The sequence below is a fragment of the Bos taurus genome, chromosome 6, assembly GCF_002263795.3.
Source record: "Bos taurus isolate L1 Dominette 01449 registration number 42190680 breed Hereford chromosome 6, ARS-UCD2.0, whole genome shotgun sequence".
NCBI lineage: Eukaryota > Metazoa > Chordata > Mammalia > Artiodactyla > Bovidae > Bos > Bos taurus.
The window spans coordinates 41,139,782-41,164,043 of NC_037333.1; the positions used below are offsets into that span (position 1 = coordinate 41,139,782).

Sequence of the window (24,262 nt, forward strand, 5' to 3'; positions counted from 1 at the left end):
ACTGCCCTAATAACATAAATAACACTTATACTACTGAAATGAAGTATACACAATAGAAATGAATTGTACTATATTTCACTGTATTATAAGAATGGGAACCGATGACCCCAATAGATCTGAAGCTTCCTCTTCGCTCGTTACAAATCATGCTAGTTAGGCTGTCAGGAAAAATGGAAAATGCACTTGAAAACTCATCAGTACCCACATATTACAGGAAGCCTTTTCCATAAAAACAACTGTGCTTGAATACATAATAAAAGTCTGTAGAGTCCATTATTCCCAAAATCATAAAAGGAACTTTCAAGAGGCTTAACTTACTGTTATTTTTATGAAATGAGGGTGTTGGAGAGAGAGCAAAACTTTGAAACAATGGAATAGAAACTCATAAGGAAGAAATATGATGAAAGAATGTCACTATGAAATAATGCAATGGACCATGATTTTGATTTAATCAAATGATTACCAATGAATACTTACTGGTAAATTTAACATTTAATCTTAAAGAGGGTCTTCAGCTTTTTGGTGAAGCAGAGAAACTGCTTCTTAAATTCATGGATAACAAAAGCATTGATTAAAGATAATGCACATTTGTGACACTGTATTAGTATTCATTCACATTTCATAATTCACTCACATTTTGTCACATCTCTGCAGTGAGGTGAGTATCAATGTCTCCCTTGTGTAAAAGATGGGACTAAGATGGGGAAGGTAAGAACTTGGTCTATTCTATCAGCATTCTGTCATATTTATTTGTAGTGAAACCCAGCAGGACCATGTGGGGCCCTCCTGGGCACAAAAGCCTCTGTGTAGCATTATTGCTGCTGCTAAGTCGCTTCAGTCATGTCTGACTCTGTGCAACCCCATAGACGGCAGCCCACTAGGCTCCCCTGTCCCCAGGATTCTCCAGGCAAGAACACTGCAGTGGGTTGCCATTTCCTTCTCCAATGCATGAAAGTGAAGAGTGAAAGTGAAGTCACTCAGTCGTGCCCGACTCTTAGCAACGATGCTGCTGCTAAGTTGCTTCAGTTGTGTCCGACTCTGTGCGACCCCATAGACGGCAGCCCACCAGGCTCCCCCGTCCCTGGGATTCTCTGGGCAAGAACACTGGAGTGGGTTGCCATTTCCTTCTCCAATGCAGGAAAGTGAAAGTGAAGTTGCTCAGTCGTGTCCGACTCTTAGCGACCCCATGGACTGCAGCCCACCAGGCTCCTCCATCCATGGGATTTTCCAGACAAGAGTACTGGAGTGGGGTGCCATTGCCTTCTCCTAGCAACAATGGCTTGTAGCAAATAAGCTTCATTCAGCCTCATTGACTTTCCCTGGGAAATTCAAATTCAAAGGGTAGATTCAAATAGTTGTTAATCAGGGTAGGGAGCCAACACACAAACAAGGGAGGAGCAGTTAAGAAACAATAGTGCAGCCTTTGGAACCAGGGTCCTGGTTCCTCCTGAAGAAATATATACAACAATGTCTTTGAGTTCTGCAGGAACTAAGGTTCCCACCTCAGCAGGTGCTGAGGCTAAACTTCAGGCTGAACACAGGATTCCTGGAGCACCTCCCTGTTAGCTCAGTTCAGTTCAGTTCATCACTCAGTCGTGTCCAACTCTTTGTGACCCCATAGACTGCAGCACGCCAGGCCTCCCTGTCCATCACCAACTCTAGGAGCTTACTCAAACTCATGTCAATCGTGTCAGTGAGGCCTTCCAACCATTTCATCGTCTGTCGTCCGCTTCTCCTCCCACCTTCAATCTTTCCCATTATCAGGGTCCTTTACAGTGAGTCAGTTCTTCACATCAGGTGGCCAAATGCAGAACTTCAGCTTCAGCATCAGTCCTTCCAGTGAATATTCAGGACTGATTTCCTTTAGGATGGACTCGTTTGATCTCCTTGCAGGCCAAGGGATTCTTGAGTCTTCTCCAGCACCACAGAGTTCAAAAGCATCAATTCTTTGGCACTCAGCTTTCTTCACAGTCCAACTCTCAAATCCATACATGACCACAGGAAAAACCATAGCTTTGACTAGACGGACCTTTGTTGGCAAAGTAATGTCTCTGCTTTTTAATATACTGTCTAGGTTGGTCATAGCTTTTCTTCCAAGGAGCAAGCATCTTTTAATTTCATGGCTGCATCACCATCTGCAGTGCCAGCCAGTCAAGAAAGTCACATACCCTGCAGCCATCACTCCAAATTTTGCCTGTAAAAGTTCTCCCTCAAAACCATCTGGGAGTTTGGTGGTTTTGAGCATGACCCATTCTCCTTACTTGGCCTTGCAATCAACCTTTCGCTGCTCCAAACTCCAACATTTTGGTTTGTCTGGGCACATCAAATTTTGAACTTTCATTCAGTAATAGTTAAAACAAATTTCCAATTGCTAATATTTAAATATTTATTTGTATAAAGTCTTTATTCATTTTCGATTATGTATACCATGAGAAGAGGAATAGTGGCTTTCATTTATCTCTATACATCTGGTGTCTGACTTATTAGAGGTGTTAACTCAAGTTAATGTTCCCAAGGCATAGTGAGGCCAAATGAACTGAAACATAGGAGTTTGAAGCAGAGAAAGGTTATTGCAAGGCCATACAAAGAGATGAGATGGCTCCTGCCCTCAAAAGCCTCGTGCTCCCCAAAGCATTTTTGCAAAACATTTTTAAAGGGCTGGTTGCATGGGGATGGAGGTTGCAGAGCCTCTGATCAGCTTGTGCTCCATTCTCTAATTATCTGATGGTGAGGCATCAGGGTGGTATCACAGGGGTTATCAGGGCTCCAGGAGGTCTGGGGCTATGTGCTCATGGCCACCAAGTAATTCTTCCAGGTGGAAGGTTGGGGTTGGTGGTGGGGTTCACATCTGCAAAACAACTCAGGACATTTGCATCAAATAATATTATTAATATCCATATAAGTATTTTAGAGAGGAGATAAAGCAGAAGATATGGGGGAAGGCCTGTCCTGGGAGACCCCATAGGGTCCTGCTTGGTTACACAGGTGCTCAGAACATAAATGTCAAATAAATAAATGAAGAAAAGAGGGAAAGCAGAAGTTCCAAAATGCATCATATATGCATAAATCATTCTAGACTCTTACATCTCCTGGTGTCTCGCTTTGAGTGAGTATGTGAGTTAGAAGGTGATAAGAGTTAGAAACAGCATTGAGATAACAGAACTGATAGGGAGAGATGAAAAAAAAGTCTAAAGAAGGTGTGACAGGAACTAATTAAATGGCCTCTAAAAAGAAAACCTTCAAGATATGAGATCTCGCCTTTGATACTAATCAGCTTATTGGAAATGCTTAACAGAAAAACAGAGAGAAGGTTAAAAAAAAACCTGATACTATGGAGCTTTCTAAAGCATTAGCCACTTTGGTAACATTTCTTTAGGATTGAAGAGAAAATACACCTAGCTTTAAAGTCACCATATAAAAATGTGATTCTCCTGATTTTAAAATGATCCTTGGATTCTTCCTTAATATAGAAAACCATCATTTACGCAAGCTATTTGTTAGTTAGTATAAGCTGTCAAGTCTCAGTATCATTATTTTCAAGTAGTAGTTCCCAAGAGATATTGTTTACAACATCATTGTTTACAACAAAAAGCAAAAGCTGCAGACTTATTCTCGCTAATCAGGAATCCCATATTATTTACTCATCAACAAATTTATCCTTGGGCTCAACTTGAAACTGTCACTGTGATATTGTGATTTACAATAAGTATATAGTTGGTCTCTGTGCCCTTTTCCCCATAGGCAAGAGCTCCTAAAACCCTCCGAATTCCACAAAGGGTGAGAGCAATCAAGGTGTCTTTTGTTATGTTAACGAGGTTACCTGGGGACTGCACTTAAGATTGAGGGCGGGTTGCCAGAAGGACAAATCACATGATTAGAGGACTGACAATTTCAGACTCAGTGCTCAACTTTAAAGAAGGGAGAAAGGATGAAGCTGATTTAATCACTAATGCCCACAGATTTAATCTACCATGAATATGTAATGAAGTCTTCACAAAAACCCAAAAGGACAAGGTTCAAAAAGCTTCTGGGTTGGTGAACACATGAAGGTTGGGGCCTAGTGGTGCTCTGGAGAAGCACAGGAGCCCCATGACCCTTTTCATGTACTTTGCCTTGTGGTTGCTGTTCAGACCCTGAGTTATGTCTGACTCTTTGCCACCACGGACTGCAGTACAGCAGACTCCTCTGTCTTCCACTGTCTCCCAGAGTTTGCTCAGATTCACGTCCACTGAGTCAGTGATACTGTCTAACCATCTCATCCTCCACCACCCCTTCTCCTTTTGCCTTCAGTCTTTCCCAGGATCAGGGCCTTTTCCAATAAGTCGGCTCTTACATTTCAGGTGCCTTCTATCCCTGGTGGCTCAGATGGTAAAGGAGATACAGGTTGATCCCTGGGTGGGGAAGATCCCTGGGTGGGGAAGATCCCCTGGAGAAGGAAAGGGCAACCCAGTCCAATATTCTTGCCTGGAGAATTCCACGGATAGAGGAATCTAGTGGGTTACAGTCCATGGGTGGCAAAGAGTCGGACACTACTGAGTGACTTTCACTTTCACTATGTATCAGGTGGTCATTGGTTCACTCAACTGAGTTGACTGATTGAATCAACTCAGGGCTGATTCCCTTTAGGATTGACTAGTTTGACCTCCTGGCAGTCCAAGAGACTCTCAAGAGTCTCCTCTAGCACAATTCAAAAGCATCAGCCTTTTGACTCTCAGCATTTTGAGTGCTTTGGCACTCAGCCTTTTTTATCGTCCAATTCTCACATCTGTACATGACTACTGGAAAAACCATAGTTTTGCCTATACAGACTTTGTTGACAAACTAATGTCTCTGCTTTTTAATATGCTGTCTAAATTTGTCACAGCTTTCCTTCCAAGGACCAAGCATCTTTTACTTTCATGGCTGCAGTCACCGTCCACAGTGATTTTGGAGCCCAAGAAAATAAAGTCACTGTTTCCATTTTTTCCCCATCTATTTGCCTTGAAGTGATGGGGCTGGATGCCATGATCTTAGTTTTTTTAAACTTTGCCGTATACATCTTTTCTATCTAGCTCTGCTGCTGCTGCTAAGTCACTTGAGTTGTGTCCAACTCTATGCAACCCCATAGATGACAGCCTACCAGGCTCCTCCATCCCTGGGATTCTCCAGGCAAGAACATTGGAGTGGGTTGCTATTTCCTTCTCCAATCTAGCTCTGAGTTATATCCTTTTCTAATGAACTGGTGATCTAGTAAGTAAAATGTTTCTCTGCCTTCTCTGAGCTGCTCTAAAAATTTTATCAAAACCAAGAAGGGGGTAGGGCTTCATAGGTGGTTCAGTGGTAAAGAATCTGCCTGCAGTGCAGGAAACCTGGGTTCAACCCCTGGGTCAGGAACATCTCCTTGGAGAAGAAAATGGCAACCCACTCCAGTATTCTTGCCTGGGAAATTCCGTGGACAGAAGAGCCTGTCAGGCTACAATCCATAGGATTGCCAAGAGTCAGACACAACTTAGCATCTGAGCATGCACTAATACTATATCTTAAAGTAGCTGCGGCTGCTGCTGCTAAGTTGCTTCAGTCGTGTCCCACTCTTAGCGACCCCATGGACTGTAGCCTACCAGGCCTCTCCGTCCATGGGATTTTCCAGGCAAGAGTAGTGGAGTGGGGTGCCATTGCCTTCTCCAATCTTAAGGTAGACCATGTCAGAATTGAGTTAAACTTTAGGACATCCAGCTGGTATCACAGAATTGCACAGATGTGTGGAGATGTTGGAATTGGTGCCAAGACCTTTACCCACCAAGCATTATTTTGTATCTGCATTAAGCAACTAAGGCATTTACTCCAATTAAAGATAGTACAATATGGCTTGTCTTGTTGCTACCTAAACTGTTAAATCTTAGAATAAGCCTGGGATTTACCCACTAAGTACAGAGAACTTTAAACCTTGCACTATTTGTTATGAGTGACCTTGTAAATTCCACAAAAGCACCCGGATTCTCAGTTTTTTCAGATTAAACCGGATAATTCCTAACCTATCTCATGGGGCTATTAGAAGGACCATAACTATAACATAAAAACACACTTAAACCATAAAGTGCACTTTTAGAATCAACCAGTTCTCTTTTTTTTAAATCATCCCACCTCATTCCTACATCCAAGTATCAATCTGGGAGCTAGAAAGACACTTTTCCTCACTGGGGGCAGCAGACCCAGCTGAGGAACTGGAGAGTGAGACCTTTGGGGAGCAATATCTGCCCTAAAAATAACAACAAAAAACACAACTTTAATAATGGCTAACAAATAAGAGTGGTTATGCTCCATCAGAGATTTCCAAACCATCATACGTAATCTGTACTAAGACAAACCTATCTTGTTCCAGGTCTAGTATTGACTACTACAGAAACGATCTAGAGCATCATTCTGCTTGACAGGCTCACAGAAACAACAACCTCACTAATTTGAGAAACTGTACAAAAGCCATTATGTACTAGGGTGTGAGGAAATGTTATTAAACAGTAACAACACATGCTTTTCCCAAAGAGTGTACATCTAACCCAAGTAAAAGTTCATATAACCAATATTTGAAACCTTTCAGTATGGGGCAACTTCAGTTAAGTTCACTCAGTCGTGTCCGACTCTTTGTGACCCCATGCACTGCAGCACTCCAGGCCTCCCTGTCCATCACCAACTCCCGGAGTTCACTGAGACTCACGTCCATCGAGTCAGTGATGCCATCCAGCCATCTCATCCTCTGTCGTCCCCTTCTCATCCTACCTTCAATCTTTCCCAGCTTCAGGGTCTTCTCAAATGAATCAGCTTTTCACATCAGGTGGCAAAGTATTGGAATTTCAGCTTCAACATCAGTCCTTCCAATGAATATTCAGGACTGATTTCCTTTAGGATGGAATGGTTGGCTCTCCTTGTAGTCCAAGGGGCTCTCAAGAGTCTTATCCAACACCACAGTTCAAAAGCATCAATTCTTCAGTGCTCAGCTTTCTTTACAGTACTACTCTCACATTCATACATGACCACTGGAAAAACCATAGCCTAGACTAGATGGACCTTTGTTGGCAAACTAATGGCTCTGCTTTTTAATATGCTGTCTAGGTTGGTCATAGCTTTTCTTTCAAGGAGTAAGCGTCTTTTATATTCATGGCTACAGTCACCATCTGCAGTGATTTTGGAGCCTCAAAAAATAAAGCTTCTCACTGTTTCCCCATCTATTTCCCATGAAGTGATGGGACCGGATGCCATGATCTTCGTTTTCTGAATATTGAGCTTTAAGCCCACTTTTTCACTCTCCTCTTTCACTTTCATCAAGAGGCTCTTTAGTTCTTCACTTTCTGCCATAAGGGTGGTGTCATCTGCATATCTGAGGTTATTGATATTTCTCCCGGCAATCTTGATTACAGCTTGTGCTTCATCCAGCCCAGCATTTCTTATGATGTACTCTGCATATCAGTTAAATAAACAGGGTGACAATATATAGCCTTGATGTACTCCTTTTCCTATTTGGAACCAGTCTGTTGTTCCATGTCCAGTCCAACTGTTGCTTCCTGACCTGCATACAGATTACTCAAGAGGCAGATAAGGTGGTCTGGTATTCCCATCTCTCAGAATTTTCCACAGTTTATTGTGATCCATACAGTCAAAGGCTTTGGCATAGTCAATAAAGCAGAAATAGATGTTTTTCTGTAACTCTCTTGCTTTTTCAATGATCCAGCAGATGTTGGCAATTTGATCTTTGATTCCTTTTCTAAAACCTTTTCTAAATAAATGCCTTTTCTAAAACCATTGAATATCTATAAGTTCATGGTTCATGTACTACTGAAGCCTGGCTTGGAGAATTTTGAGCATTACTTTACTAGTGTGTGAGATGAATGCAATTGTGTGGTAGTTTGAGCATTCTTTAGCATTGCCTTTCTTACTACTTTGTCAGTCAACTACATTCTATTTTTGTGGCTTTGACTTCTAAAATGCCATTTTTTGCATTATCTTGAAGTCTAGTTTCCTGTTTTCTCTATTCATTAATCAATCTTCCCTTTTGAGGTCAAACTGTATAAGTCAAATTACTATTCCTTGTGACTGCCCTTAAATGTTTAGAGATAGCTAGTATATCTTAGCTAAGAGTTTTTTTCCTCATTCAAATGAGCAACTATCACCATTATTTCTATTTCCTGATATAAAAAGAATGCAAAGTAAAATTCATGCAGATAACTGCCAATCTCTACCAACAAAAAAAATTACTGATTATCTATTGGGTTGGCCAAAAAGTTTGCTTGGGTTTTTCCATAAAATGTTACAGAAAAGCTTGAATGAACTTTTTGGCCAATCAATATTTAATTTTAAGGAAACTAAGAACCCTCTCTCTACACCACTCTCCTAAAGTCTTATTTATCTACAGTGTTTATCTACCATGCTAAGGGTGCAGGTAATTATCATATCAAAGTCAGGTAAAATCTTATTTATCTATAGTGTGTATCTACCATGCTAAGAGTGCAGGTAATTACCATATCAAAGTCAGGCATGGTGAAGCAAATTCTCTAATAACATTTAATTCCCAATAAGTTGTCCCTAACCTTCCTTTCTCTCTCAGTCATGGCAACTCTCAAATCATAGAGTGAAGAGGAGAATTTCTGAGGCTGATTGGGTATTAGGGCTTTGTCTTCTTTTTCCCTGATATTCTATGATATGTAAAACCCACCCAGATAAGGCAGAAAAAGAACACTAAATATCTCAAGCCTTATATTAGACAATGAATTTAAAATATGCAGAATATTTCAAATTTTTATAGCTTCACTTCAGAGAGCTGTAATCCTAAATGTAACCACCTACCAAAACAGCTTTAGTAGAGGTACTCTAGAAAAATAATCTGGTAATGAAAGAAAATTAAAATACATTATGCAATAATTATCATTGAAACTCCCCTAGTTCCTAGGAAATATTGTCAAATATCTAGCCAAAAATGATGTTTTATACTTATGGGGATACTCTTACTTTTTGTTTGTAAGTTATAGTACCAGATACCTGAAATATCAAAATTTGGCAATCATAATTTGGAATATTCCTAAACTTTAAGTTCATAATAAGCATAGAAGACTTAATAGAACTAATCATTTTTTCATCCATGCAGAAGCTGTTGAGCATCTCTTTATCCAATCAGAGCTGTTGGATTTAGTGCTATGCCAGCACTGAGAATGAGACTAAAAATGGTCTCCAGTAGAATTAATGCACAAACATATAGCATTCAGGGTGGCAAGGAAAGCTAGGCAAGTGTTCCAGAGAAGGTAATAGCTGGTCTGAGTCTTGAAGGACCAAGAAGCACATGAGGCTTAATCTAAACCACACACTAATTGAGGAAAGAAGAAATAAAATATTAATGAAAAGGGATTGAACTAGACAAGCAGACTGTACATACAGTAAGCCAGGGAGAGAAGTAACAAGAAGCTACATGCAAGAAGTAGCCATTTATCTGGATTTTGAACTATGTATGAGACTTTAATCATTGAAGGAAAGAAGGCAATTATGTTCCCTTTAATTTTCTTCCATAATTCCTAATTATTTCATGTCAAGATTTCTTTAACAAGTAGGTAATTACTTATTAAATATCTCTATCCTGTTCTAAACTGTGAATTACATGAGGATAGGGGCCAAGGATGTTTTATCCTCTGTTTCTTTGCTGCCATTTCTAGAATGTTAGATGATGTTGGTCACTCAGTAGTGTCTGACTCTTTGAGACCCCATGGACTATAGCCAGCCAGGCTCTTCTGTCCAAGGAATTCTCCAAGCAAGAATGCTGGAGTGGGTAGCCTTTCCATTCTCCATGGGATCTTTCTGACCTAGGGATTGAACCCAGGTCTCCTGTATTGCAGGCAGACTCTACCATCTGAGCCACCAGGGAAGTACTTGTCAAAGTCTGTGTGTTTAATAAATATTTGTTAAACAACTGACAAATTAAATTAATAAGTTGATTTCTTAAAAATTATAAAAATGTATGATATTTTATAACATATTCATGTTTTAGTGAATTGATAATGCTCCACTGACTAGAAATAAAACTAGGAAGAGCAGCAGGAATTAAGAAAGGATTAATCAGAATGTAGCAACAGATAGATTACTGTTTGCTGATCATGCAAAATTTAAACTCAATATTACTGAGATTTTCTGAGTATGAAAGTGATAAAAAATATATATATATATATTAAGAATTTGCTCAGGTTCCATGTGCCAAATGAGTTAAAGGAGAAGTAACTGTAGTCAATCTACTTGGAAAGAAACAAAACCCTGTTCTAATGTATTTCACTGACGGGTGGAGTGGGAGAAAAGGAATGGCTACCAAGTAAACAGCTGTTTGTCAATAGGAGGGTTCAAACTTGTTTGATAAGCAGAAGTAGCTACAGAACTTGCTGGGCCCATGACAGAATGAAATTGCAGGGAACCATGTTTAAAAAGCACTTATAATTTCCAGACAGCAACAACAGTACATTAAAACAAGTACTAGCCTCTTCTAAGCTTGGACAAGGACTGCATATCCATGAGGCTGGCCCTGTTGACAAACATCCCATATTAAGGAAGGAAAGAAAAAATAAAAGAAGGAAAGAAAAGAGGGATGGAAGAGAAAAGGTTTTGAGAATTTATGTGGCCATATACTCAAGTTGCACTACACAGAAATGCATAAATTCAAAACAACCTTAAATTGCATGGTCTGCCATAGCTTTCAAGTTCTACTAATATGTAATCCCAACAGGATATGGCTCTCTTCAATGCATCTAGTGAGGTTATTAGTTTATTGTTTTGTAGAGAAGGGAACTACATAACATCTTTGGACTACTGTATCAGTAAAACTACATTTACAAAGAAAATTGGTCCCGCACAATTGCATTCATCTCACACGCTAGTAAAGTAATGCTTAAAATTCTCCTAGCCAGGCTTCAGCAATATGTGAACCGTGAACTTCCTGATGTTCAAGCTGGTTTTAGAAAAGGCAGAGCAACCAGAGATCAAATTGCCAACATCCGCTGGATCATGGAAAAAGCAAGAGAGTTCCAGAAAAGCATCTATTTCTGCTTTATTGACTATGCCAAAGCCTTTGACTGTGTGGATCACAAGAAACTGTGGAAAATTCTTCAAGAGATGGGAATACCAGACCACCTGATCTGCCTCTTAAGAAATTTGTATGCAGGTCAGGAAGCAAGTTATAACTGGACATGGAACAACAGACTGGTTCCAAATAGGAAAAGGAGTACATCAAGGTTGTATATTGTCACCCTGCTTCTTTAACTTATATGCAGAGTACATCATGAGAAACGCTGGACTGGAAGAAACACAAGCTGGAATCAAGATTGCGGGGAGAAATATCAATAACCTCAGATATGCAGATGACACCACCCTTATGGCAGAAAGTGAAGAGGAACTCAAAAGCCTCTTGATGAAAGTGAAAGTGGAGAGTGAAAAAGTTGGCTTAAAGCTCAACATTCAGAAAACAAAGATCATGGCATCCGGTCCCATCACTTCAGGGGAAATAGATGGGAAACAGTGGAAACAGTGGCAGACTTTATTTTTTGGGCTCCAAAATCACTACAGATGGTGACTGCAGCCATGAAATTAAAAGACACTTAGTCCTTGGAAGGAAAGTTATGACCAACCTAGATAGCATATTCAAAAGCAGAGACATTGCTTTGCCAACAAAGGTTTGTCTAGTCAAGGCTATGGTTTTTCCTGTGGTCATGTGAGAGTTGGACTGTGAAGAAGGCTGAGCACTGAAGAATTGATGCTTTTGAACTGTGGTGTTGGAGAAGACTCTTGAGAGTCCCTTGGACTGCAAGGAGATCCAACCAGTCCATTCTGAAGGAGATCAGCCCTGGGATTTCTTTGGAAGGAATGATGCTAAAGCTGAAACTCCAGTACTTTGGCCACCTCATGCGAAGAGTTGACTCATTGGAAAAGACCCTGATGCTGGGAGGGATTGGGGGCAAGAGGAGAAGGGGACGACAGAGGATGAGATGGCTGGATGGCATCATTGACTCGATGGACATGAGTCTGAGTGAACTCCGGGAGTTGGTGATGGACAGGGAGGCCTGGCATGCTGCGATTCATGGGGTCACAAAGAGTCAGACATGACTGAGCGACTGATCTGATCTGATCCTTATTTCAGCAGCAGGACATAACATCTGATGCTACATAAAGAGAAATAGCATTCAATAAAATAATTATCCCACTATCCTATTGAATATTGCTTAGCTCAGAACCACTGTGGCCAGGTACTGTATTCTACTGTAAAACACGCTAAGTTTTAGTTTTCCACTTTAGCTTCAATGGTTTTCCTCAGACAATGGAGGATAATGATTGATTGATTGACTGGAATTTTAAAAGGGCTGGATATATGTTAGGATTGATAATCACTACTGGCAAAAAAGAAATAGAACTTAGGTTTGTTGACTTCTGTTGAACAGAGCTCTCAATAACTTTGTTCATGATTATCTGCATTCCAGGAATTCCTGAATCTGAATTCCTGGAATTCCTCATCCCTTGAGTTCCTCTTTTTTATAAGGCACAGAGCTGAATCTTCAATTTTACATTTCACTGAAAAATGTATAATTATAGCAAAACAAACATGCAGGCACAATTAATAGTTATCATGTCTGTTTAAGGATCCTGAAAAGAGAAACTACTGTAAGAGCTGACTGAAAGTCAGAGGTTTTTTTTTCAGTATTTGGGATGGAGAAGGAAGGTAAGATAATCCATGGCTATGGAGCTTCTAAATTTCTTTTCAAAGAGACAATCTCATGATTGCATGCGATGGCAACTGAAATGAAATGAATAGGAAGGAAAAATACTTGAGTTTCTTGAAATCTTCATATCATAATATCCCAGGAGTTCTGAGAAGTCATGCCCAATCCCTCTTGAATACTTTTTAATCCTTCTCTAAAATGCTGCTGCTGCTGCTAAGTCGCTTCAGTCATGTCCGACTCTGTGCGACCCCAGAGACGGCAGCCCACCAGGCTCCCCCATCCCTGGGATTCTCCAGGCAAGAACACTGGAGTGGGTTGCCATTTCCTTCTCCAATGTGTGAAAGTGAAAAGTGAAAGTGAAGTTGATCAGTCGTGTCCGACTCTTAGCGACCCTATGGACTGCAGCCTACCAGGCTCTGCCGTTCATAGGATTTTCCAGGCAAGAGTACTGGAGTGGGGTGCCATTGCCTTCTCCGCTCTAAAATGCTACACTGCCTATATTCATCTTGCAATTGAAATAATTTTTGCTACTTTTATAAAATTTAAAAAAAAAAAAAAAAAGCCCTGCCATTCTATAGTTACTGGGGCAAGGAACAAATGAGTGTTTGTATAATCACATTGGAACTGTAAACTCAAGAACAGAATTTTTAACTCATGTAGCCATCATTAGGCTGGATGCCCATATTCATTAACTTTATCCTAAAATTGCAGGAATTAAAGACATGATGCATTTATTACCTATCAAAGGGCAAAGGAAGAGTGAGAGCCTTCAGTGGTTTTGCGGTCTGGGCTCCAGGTTTGTATGCTGACAATCTGTCAGTGTCCTGTTCTTTTCTTAACCTTAATTAGAATTCTCCATTCAGAGGTTGCAGTTCTGTAGTGCTCTTGACAGTATGGGCTCCAGAACTGGCACAAACATGGCTAACCTCATCCTCATAAAAGGATCATTACATTCTCCTGCTGTTCGCTTCAGCACTGCCGATCTGCTTCAATCCCCATGCCAGGTCATATTTCCCACTGCCCCACAGCACACTTGAGACAGCTGGTGAAAGTTTGCAAGCCTGGCTGAAGAGGTTATTTTTTAACAGATCAAGGCAGACACGTGTCCTTAAGTGGAACTATGCCAAGACCTGAAACAGGGCAATTTGTGCAATTCTCTGAGTCGTGAAGATTTTGAAAATTCTTATTTCATAGCAGCATTAATACCATATCAACAAAAAGAGAAACAATGCAAGGAATTTTCACCAAGTGAGCCATGACTGAGGCTGCTCTTTCAAGGTGAAGAATCATTTTCTTCTATTGTTGTCAAGGTAACATAGGAGGTTTTTATTTTATTTTATTTTTTTATTGGAGGATAGTTGCTTTACCATGTTGTTAGTTTCTACTGTACAGCAAAGTGAATCAGCTATACGTGTACATATATCCCCTCTTTTTTAAATTTCCTTTCCATATAGGCCATCACAGAACATTGAGTTCCCTGTGCTATACAGTAGGTTCTCATTAGTTACCTATTTTATATGCAGTATCAATAGTGCATATATATCAACCCCAGGATTTGTATTCAAAAACACTTTAAAAAATTTATCACCCAACAATTTTCTGACTTGATGTATCTTGTAGCCTACAGATGCCTGCTCTGTTGAAGGATAGGAAACAAGGCTTATGAGCCAGTTGAAAGAGAAATAACACAAGTAAGTTGAAAGAGAGGAAGCCAAGTTTCTTGTGATCTAAAGTGAGTTCATAGACATAATGTGAAGGCAGTTACATTTGCTCTATGAACAAAACTATTCTGTGCTGTGTGTGTGCTGCATTATGGAATCCTCACAGCTACACCATGTGTTAGGATGCTACCACACTACATACTACTCTACAGATGTGGGAAAAAACAATTCAATATCGTTTTAATGAGCTATCAGTCAAGGTTGCAAGATAATTCCATTGACAACAGTAAAAACAACAAACAAGAAAAACATCATAATTGCTTTGAGCAAAAGTTTTGGATTGGGAAACATCTGATTAATTACTTCATGACCTTGAGCAAAGTTTAACCTTTATGAGAATGATACTTATATCAACTGCAGAGCTGGTGAGCAGACTATACAAGACACAATATGCTGAGGGCCATATCTGGCAGGGAGTGAAGCTTGAGTAAATGCAAACCAATGTTAGAAATTATAATGAGGAGATCAGGAGAATTAAGGAGGAGAAGGAGGAAGAGTAAAATGCAATCAATCAATTTGAACAGCACAAAATAATGGGTGAATATTTTATTTGACCATAGGAATGAAATACGCTACATAAGCTTAAAAGTATTGATAATAGAAGAAATCATAAGTGATTAAAAATCAATAGAGAGGGAGGAGCCAAGATGGCGGAGGAGTAGGACGGGGAGAACACTTTCTCCCCCACAAATTCATCAAAAGAGCATTTAAACGTCGAGTAAATTCCACAAAACAACTTATGAATGCCGGCAGAGGACATCAGGCACCCAGAAAAGCAACCCAACTCTTCGAAAGGAGGTAGGAAAAAATATTAAAAACAAAAAAAAGAGACAAAAGAGGGAGGGACGGAGTTCCGTCCCGGGAAGGGAATCTTAAAAAGAGAGAAGTTTCCAAACATCAGGAAACCTTCTCACTGCCGAATCTGTGCCGAGCTTTGGAAGCACAGAGGGCAACATAACAGGGAGAAAAAATAAATAAACAATTTAAAACTCGCAGAATGCGAGCCCTACGGTAACTCCCCCAGCAGAGAAGCAGCGCAGACGCCTGCATCCGCCATTAGCAAACCGGGGCTGGGCAGGGAGGCGCGGCGTGGGCTGCATCGCTGAGAGTAAGAATCTGGCCTGAATACCCTGAGCGCTATCTGAGCGAAATAATTTGGGCTAGCAAACCAGACTGTGGGATACCTACCACGCGAAAAGCCAGCCCTAACCTAAGACCGCCAGGCCCGCGCACGGAACAAAGGACTGAACAGAGATAGCTGGCTGCAGACCTTCCCCCTCCGGTGACAGGCAGCCAGAGCCAGAAGGGGGCAATCGCAGCCCCAGAGAGACATTATCTATAAAATTGTAAGCAGGCTTCTTTGCTAACTAAAACTTCTTGGGGGTCTGGACGGTCAACATCTGCCTGAGAAGGTGCGCCGGTTTTACATCCAGATAACCGAGTGGCGGGGAGGCGATAAGTCGCAGCATTGGCGCTCGCCTGGGAAGAGCAAATTGGCGCTCGGACCTGGGAAGAGCACAAAACGCAGGCCCAACTGAGTCTGCGCCTCTGAGGACTACCCGAGTGCCTGAACCTGAGCGGCTTGGACCTGGGAGGTGCATGCAGTCCAGGGCCAGCCTCGGATTGTTCCCGGCGGAACAACCTAGAGTCCGAGCAGTGTGGACAGGGAGGCTACACGCGCCGTGAGCAGGGGCAGAACCAGGGTGGCTGAGGCACTGCGAGCCCACGCCAGTGTTATTTGTTTGCAGCATCCCTCCCTCCCTCCCCACAGCCCGACTGAACAAGTAAGCCTTAAAAAAAAAAAAAAAAGTGTCCTCCACCGTGCCCTTTGAGTCAGGGCGGAAACCAGATACTGAAGAGACTAGCAAACAGAAGAAGATATAACAGAGGGAAACGCCTTGGAAGCTACAGGCAATAGATCAAAACCCTGTGGTTACTACGGACTACATAGGAAGGGGCCTATAGATCTTGAGAAATATAAATCTGACCAAGGAACTAGCCAAAAATGAACTGAACCCACAACACCCACAAAAAAAAAACACAAAAAAGTCCTAGATATATTTTTATTATTTTTACGATCATTCTTTCTTTTTTTTTTTAATTAAAAAAAAAAATTTTAAGTCCTCTATTGTTCCTTTAATTTTCACTTTTATAACCTATTACTTTGCAAAAAAAAGACCCTATTTTTTTCTTCTTCAGCAAACTTCATATATATATATTTTATAATTTTTTGACCTTGTTTTCTTTGTTTGTTTGTTTTTGTTTTTTTTCTTCTTTTCTTTAACATTGTATTTTTGAAATTCCAAACTCTACTCTAGATTTTTAATTTTCGCTTTTTGGTATATCTTATCAATTTTGTACCTATAGTTTTTTTTTATAATTTCTGTGACTTTTTTTTTTTTTTCTTCTTCTCTGTTTCTTTCTTTTCTTCTTTTATATAACATTGTATATCTGAAATTCCAAACTTTACTCTAGATTTTTAATTTATGCTTTTTGGTATTTGATATCAATTTTGTACCTGTATTTTCTGTATAATTTTTGTGACATTGTTCGTATTTGCTTGTTTGTTTTCTCTCTTTATTTTTCTTCTTTTTTTTTTTTTTAAACATTGTATTTTTGAAATTCCAAACTCTACTCTAGATTTTTAATTTTTGCTTTCTGGTATTAGTTATCAATTTTGTACCTGTACTTTCTTTATAATTTTCGCGACCTTGTTTGTTTTTGTTTGTTCGTTTTTTCTCTCTTTCTTTTCCCTCTTCTTTTCTTTAACATCGTATTTTTGAAATTCCAAACTCTACTCTAGATTTTTAATTTTCGCTTTCTGGTATTAGTTATCAATTTTGTACCTGTACTTTCTTTATAATTTTCGCGACCTTGTTTGTTTTTGTTTGTTCGTTCTTTCTCTCTTTCTTTTCCTTCTTCTTTTCTTTAACATCGTATTTTTGAAATTCCAAACTCTACTCTAGATTTTTAATTTTTGCTTTTATGTATTTGTTACCAATTTTGTACCTTTAAGGACCCAATCTTCAGGACCCATTTTTCACTAGGGAGTGAGATTACTGGCTTGACTGCTCTCTCTCCCTTTGGACCCTCCTTTTTCTCCACCAGGTCGCCTGTGTCTCCTCCCTAACCCCTCTCTACTCTACCCAACTCTGTGAATTTCTGTGTGTTCCAGACGGTGGAGAACACTTAGGGAACTGATTACTGGCTGGATCTGTCTCCCTCCTTTTCATTCCCCCCTTTTATCCTTCTGGCCACCTCTGTTACCTTCCTCCTTCTTCTCTTCTCTGTATAACCCCGTGAACATCTCTGAGTGGTCCAGTTGTGGAGTGCACATAAGGAAGTGACTACTGGCTAGCCCACTCTCTCCACTATTGATTCACCTCATCTCATTTGGGTCACCTCTAACTCCCTCCTCCCTCTTCTCTTCTCCATGTAACCCTGTGAACCTCTCTGAGTGACCCTCACTGTAGAGAAACTTATCATCTTTAATGTAGATGTTTTATCAATGGTGCTGTATAGAAGGAGAAGTTTTGAAACTACTGTAAAAATAAGACCGATAATCGGAAGCAGGAGACTTAAGTCAAAACCCTGACTCCAGGGAACTCCTGACTCCAAGGAACATTCATTCACAGGAGCTCATCAAATGCCTCCATACCGACACTGAAACCAAGCACCACACAAGGGCCAATAAGTTCCAGGGCAAGACATACCAAGCAAATTCTCCAGCAACAAAGGAACACAGCCCTGAGCTTCAAGATACAGGCTGCCCAAAGTCACCCCAAAACTATAGACATCTCATAACTCATTACTGGACATTTCATTGCACTCCAGAGAGAAGAAATACAGCTCCACCCACCAAAATATCGACACAAGCTTCCCTAACCAGGAAACCTTGACAAGCCACCTATACAAACCCACACACAGCGAGGAAACACCACAATAAAGAGAACTCCACAAACTGCCAGAATACAGAAAGGACACCCCAAACTCAGCAATTTAAACAAGATGAAGAGACAGAGGAATACTCAGCAGATAAAGGAACAGGATAAATGCCCACCAAACCAAACAAAAGAGGAAGAGATAGGGAATCTACCTGATAAAGAATTCCGAATAATGATAGTGAAATTGATCCAAAATCTTGAAACTAAAATGGAATCACAGATAAATAGCCTGGAGACAAGGATTGAGAAGATGCAAGAAAGGTTTAACAAGGACCTAGAAGAAATAAAAAAGAGTCAATATATAATGAATAATGCAATAAGTGAAATTAAAAACACTCTGGAGGCAACAAATAGTAGAATAACAGAGGCAGAAGACAGGATTAGTGAATTAGAAGATAGAATGGTAGAAATAAATGAATCAGAGAGGATAAAAGAAAAACGAATTAAAAGAAATGAGGACAATCTCAGAGACCTCCAGGACAATATTAAACGCTACAACATTCGAATCATAGGGGTTCCAGAAGAAGAAGACAAAAAGAAAGACCATGAGAAAATACTTGAGGAGATAATAGTGGAAAACTTCCCTAAAATGGGGAAGGAAATAATCACCCAAGTCCAAGAAACCCAGAGAGTACCAAACAGGATAAACCCAAGGAGAAACACCCCAAGACACATATTAATCAAATTAACAAAGATCAAACACAAAGAACAAATATTAAAAGCAGCAAGGGAAAAACAACAAATAACACACAAGGGAATTCCCATAAGGATAACAGCTGATCTTTCAATAGAAACTCTTCAAGCCAGGAGGGAATGGCAAGACATACTTAAAATGATGAAAGAAAATAACCTACAGCCCAGATTATTGTACCCAGCAAGGATCTCATTCAAGTATGAAGGAGAAATCAAAAGCTTTTCAGACAAGCAAAAGCTGAGAGAATTCTGCACCACCAAACCAGCTCTCCAACAAATACTAAAGGATATTCTCTAGACAGGAAACACAAAAACGGTGTATAAACTCGAACCCAAAACAATAAAGTAAATGGCAACGGGAACATACTTATCAGTAATTACCTTAAACGTAAATGGGTTGAATGCCCCAACCAAAAGACAAAGACTGGCTGAATGGATACAAAAACAAGACCCCTACATATGTTGTCTACAAGAGACCCACCTCAAAACAGGGGACACATACAGACTGAAAGTGAAGGGCTGGAAAAAGATTTTTCATGCAAATAGGGACCAAAAGAAAGCAGGAGTAGCAATACTCATATCAGATAAAATAGACTTTAAAACAAAGGCTGTGAAAAGAGACAAAGAAGGTCACTACATAATGATCAAAGGATCAATCCAAGAAGAAGATATAACAATTATAAATATATATGCACCCAACACGGGAGCACCACAGTATGTAAGACAAATGCTAACAAGTATGAAAGGAGAAATTAACAATAACACAATAATAGTGGGAGACTTTAATACCCCACTTACACCTATGGATAGATCAACTAAACAGAAAATTAACAAGGAAACACAAACTTTAAACGATACAATAGACCAGTTAGACCTAATTGATATCTATAGGTCATTTCATCCCAAAACAATGAATTTCACCTTTTTCTCAAGCGCACATGGAACCTTCTCCAGGATAGATCACATCCTGGGCCATAAAGCTAGCCTTGGTAAATTCAAAAAGATAGAAATCATTCCAAGTATTTTTTCTGACCACAATGCAGTAAGATTAGATCTCAATTACAGGAGAAAAACTATTAAAAATTCCAACATATGGAGGCTGAACAACACGCTGCTGAATAACCAACAAATCACAGAAGAAATCAAAAAAGAAATCAAAATTTGCATAGAAACGAATGAAAATGAAAACACAACAACCCAAAACCTGTGGGACACGGTAAAAGCAGTCCTAAGGGGAAAGTTCATAGCAATACAGGCACACCTCAAGAAACAAGAAAAAAGTCAAATAAATAACCTAACTCTACACCTAAAGCAACTAGAAAAGGAAGAAATGAAGAACCCCAGGGTTAGTAGAAGGAAAGAAATCTTAAAAATTAGAGCAGAAATAAATGCAAAAGAAACAAAAGAGACCATAGCAAAAATCAACAAAACCAAAAGCTGGTTCTTTGAAAGGATAAATAAAATTGACAAACCATTAGCCAGACTCATCAAGAAACAAAGGGAGAAAAATCAAATCAACAAAATTAGAAACGAAAATGGAGAGATCACAACAGACAACACAGAAATACAAAGGATCATAAGAGACTACTATCAACAATTATATGCCAATAAAATGGACAACGTGGAAGAAATGGACAAATTCTTAGAAAAGTACAACTTTCCAAAACTGGACCAGGAAGAAATAGAAAATCTTAACAGACCCATCACAAGCATGGAAATTGAAACTGTAATCAAAAATCTTCCAGCAAACAAAAGCCCCGGTCCAGACGGCTTCACAGCTGAATTCTACCAAAAATTTAGAGAAGAGCTAACACCTATCCTGCTCAAACTCTTCCAGAAAATTGCAGAGGAAGGTAAACTTCCAAACTCATTCTATGAGGCCACCATCACCCTAATACCAAAACCTGACAAAGATCCCACAAAAAAAGAAAACTACAGGCCAATATCACTGATGAACATAGATGCAAAAATCCTTAACAAAATTCTAGCAATCAGAATCCAACAACACATTAAAAAGATCATACGCCATGATCAAGCGGGCTTTATCCCAGGGATGCAAGGATTCTTCAATATCCGCAAATCAATCAATGTAATACACCACATTAACAAATTGAAAAATAAAAACCATATGATTATCTCAATAGATGCAGAGAAAGCCTTTGACAAAATTCAACATCCATTTATGATAAAAACTCTCCAGAAAGCAGGAATAGAAGGAACATACCTCAACATAATAAAAGCTATATATGACAAACCCACTGCAAACATTATCCTCAATGGTGAAAAATTGAAAGCATTTCCTCTAAAGTCAGGAACAAGACAAGGGTGCCCACTTTCACCATTACTATTCAACATAGTTTTGGAAGTTTTGGCCACAGCAATCAGAGCAGAAAAAGAAATAAAAGGAATCCAAATTGGAAAAGAAGTAGTAAAACTCTCACTATTTGCAGATGACATGATCCTCTACATAGAAAACCCTAAAGAGTCCACCAGAAAATTACTAGAAATAATCAATGACTACAGTAAAGTTGCAGGATATAAAATCAACACACAGAAATCCCTTGCATTCCTATACACTAATAATGAGAAAACAGAAAGAGAAATTAAGGAAACAATTCCATTCACCATTGCAACAGAAAGAATAAAATACTTAGGAATATATCTACCTAAAGAAACTAAAGACCTATATATAGAAAACTATAAAACACTGGTGAAAGAAATCAAAGAGGACACTAATAGATGGAGAAATATACCATGTTCATGGATTGGAAGAATCAATATAGTGAAAATGAGTATACTACCCAAAGCAATTTATAGATTCAACGCAATCCCTATCAAGCTACCAACAGTATTCTTCACAGAGCTAGAACAAATAATTTCACAATTTGTATGGAAATACAAAAAACCTCGAATAGCCAAAGCGATCTTGAGAAAGAAGAATGGAACTGGAGGAATCAACCTACCTGACTTCAGGCTCTACTACAAAGCCACAGTTATCAAGACAGTATGGTACTGGCACAAAGACAGAAATATTGATCAATGGAATAAAATAGAAAGCCCAGAGATAAATCCACGCACATATGGACACCTTATCTTCGACAAAGGAGGCAAGAATATACAATGGATTAAAGACAATCTCTTTAACAAGTGGTGCTGGGAAATCTGGTCAACCACTTGTAAAAGAATGAAACTGGACCACTTTCTAACACCATACACAAAAATAAACTCAAAATGGATTAAAGATCTAAACGTAAGACCAGAAACTATAAAACTCCTAGAGGAGAACATAGGCAAAACACTCTCCGACATACATCACAGCAGGATCCTCTATGACCCACCTCCCAGAATATTGGAAATAAAAGCAAAAATAAACAAATGGGACCTAATTAACCTTAAAAGCTTCTGCACATCAAAGGAAACTATTAGCAAGGTGAAAAGACAGCCTTCAGAATGGGAGAAAATAATAGCAAATGAAGCAACCGACAAACAACTAATCTCAAAAATATACAAGCAACTCCTACAGCTCAACTCCAGAAAAATAAACGACCCAATCAAAAAATGGGCCAAAGAACTAAATAGACATTTCTCCAAAAAAGACATACAGATGGCTAACAAACACATGAAAAGATGCTCAACATCACTCATTATCAGAGAAATGCAAATCAAAACCACTATGAGGTACCATTTCACACCAGTCAGAATGGCTGCGATCCAAAAGTCTACAAATAATAAATGCTGGAGAGGGTGTGGAGAAAAGGGAACCCTCTTACACTGTTGGTGGGAATGCAAACTAGTACAGCCACTATGGAGAACAGTGTGGAGATTCCTTAAAAAACTGGAAATAGAACTGCCTTATGATCCAGCAACCCCACTGCTGGGCATACACACTGAGGAAACCAGAAGGGAAAGAGACACGTGTACCCCAATGTTCATCGCAGCACTGTTTATAATAGCCAAGACATGGAAGCAACCTAGATGTCCATCAGCAGATGAATGGATAAGAAAGCTGTGGTACATATACACAATGGAGTATTACTCAGCCATTAAAAAGAATACATTTGAATCAGTTCTAATGAGGTGGATGAAACTGGAGCCTATTATACAGAGTGAAGTAAGCCAGAAGGAAAAACATAAATACAGTATTCTAACGCATATATATGGAATTTAGAAAGATGGTAACAATAACCCTGTGTACGAGACAGCAAAAGAGACACGGATGTATAGAACAGTCTTATGGACTCTGTGGGAGAGGGAGAGGGTGGGAAGATTTGGGAGAATGACATTGTAACATGTAAAATATCATGTAAGAAACGAGTTGCCAGTCCAGCTTCGATGCACGATACTGGATGCTTGGGGCTAGTGCACTGGGACGACCCAGAGGGATGGTATGGGGAGGGAGGAGGGAGGAGGGTTCAGGATGGGGAACACATGTATACCTGTGGTGGATTCACTTTGATGTTTGGCAAAACTAATACAATTATGTAAAGTTTAAAAATAAAATAAAATTAAAAAAAAAAAAAAAATCAATAGAAGTGTCTGGATACAAATTTAAAATTTTGCTCATAAGGATTAACCATAAACAGAATTAAAAGGCATGGTGCCAGTTATTTGAAGAGGAAAGGAGAGTAATTAGAACAATAAAGTATACCATTTCTGCTCCCATGGTGTTCAGAATTTAACTGGAAATTGGGATCACAGTCACATAAAATAACGTATAATTTTGGAACATCATAAATATGCAAATATTAGAAGGAGTTAATCATATGTATACGTCTGGGAAAATAATGAGACAAAGAAACAAGCTTCACTAGATGCGATCAATGCTGAGTGGCTTCCAGAATTGAGTACATCTCATTATAACATCCACTTAGGTACAAGGAAACTTGTAGGTTATTGATCCATGTATATCGCACATAATTCCTTATTGTCCTACCAGACTGGGCTTTATAATGTCATAGTGAGGTCTTAAATTTAGAGTTCTTCTTCCTCTTCTATTCAAGGTTGGTTAGCTAGTTTTTCAATGTTATAAATGACATACCTACATTTAATGAAGATTTGGGCTTGAAAATGCCTAAAGTCACAGACCTATAATTATACCTGATCTCTCTTTACACACTTAGAGGTAGTAGTACATTAGAACACAAATGCACAATTCTAAGTGTCTCTCGGGCAAGACAGTATTTATAACAAGTAG

General features: G+C 39.4%; 1 protein-coding gene across 2 annotated transcripts in view; it reads right to left on the reverse strand.

Annotated features, from left to right (window-relative positions):
- KCNIP4 (potassium voltage-gated channel interacting protein 4) overlaps nt 1-24,262 on the reverse strand; it is a 1,326,525-nt gene that overhangs the window by 889,751 nt on the left and 412,512 nt on the right. The window lies entirely within an intron of this gene.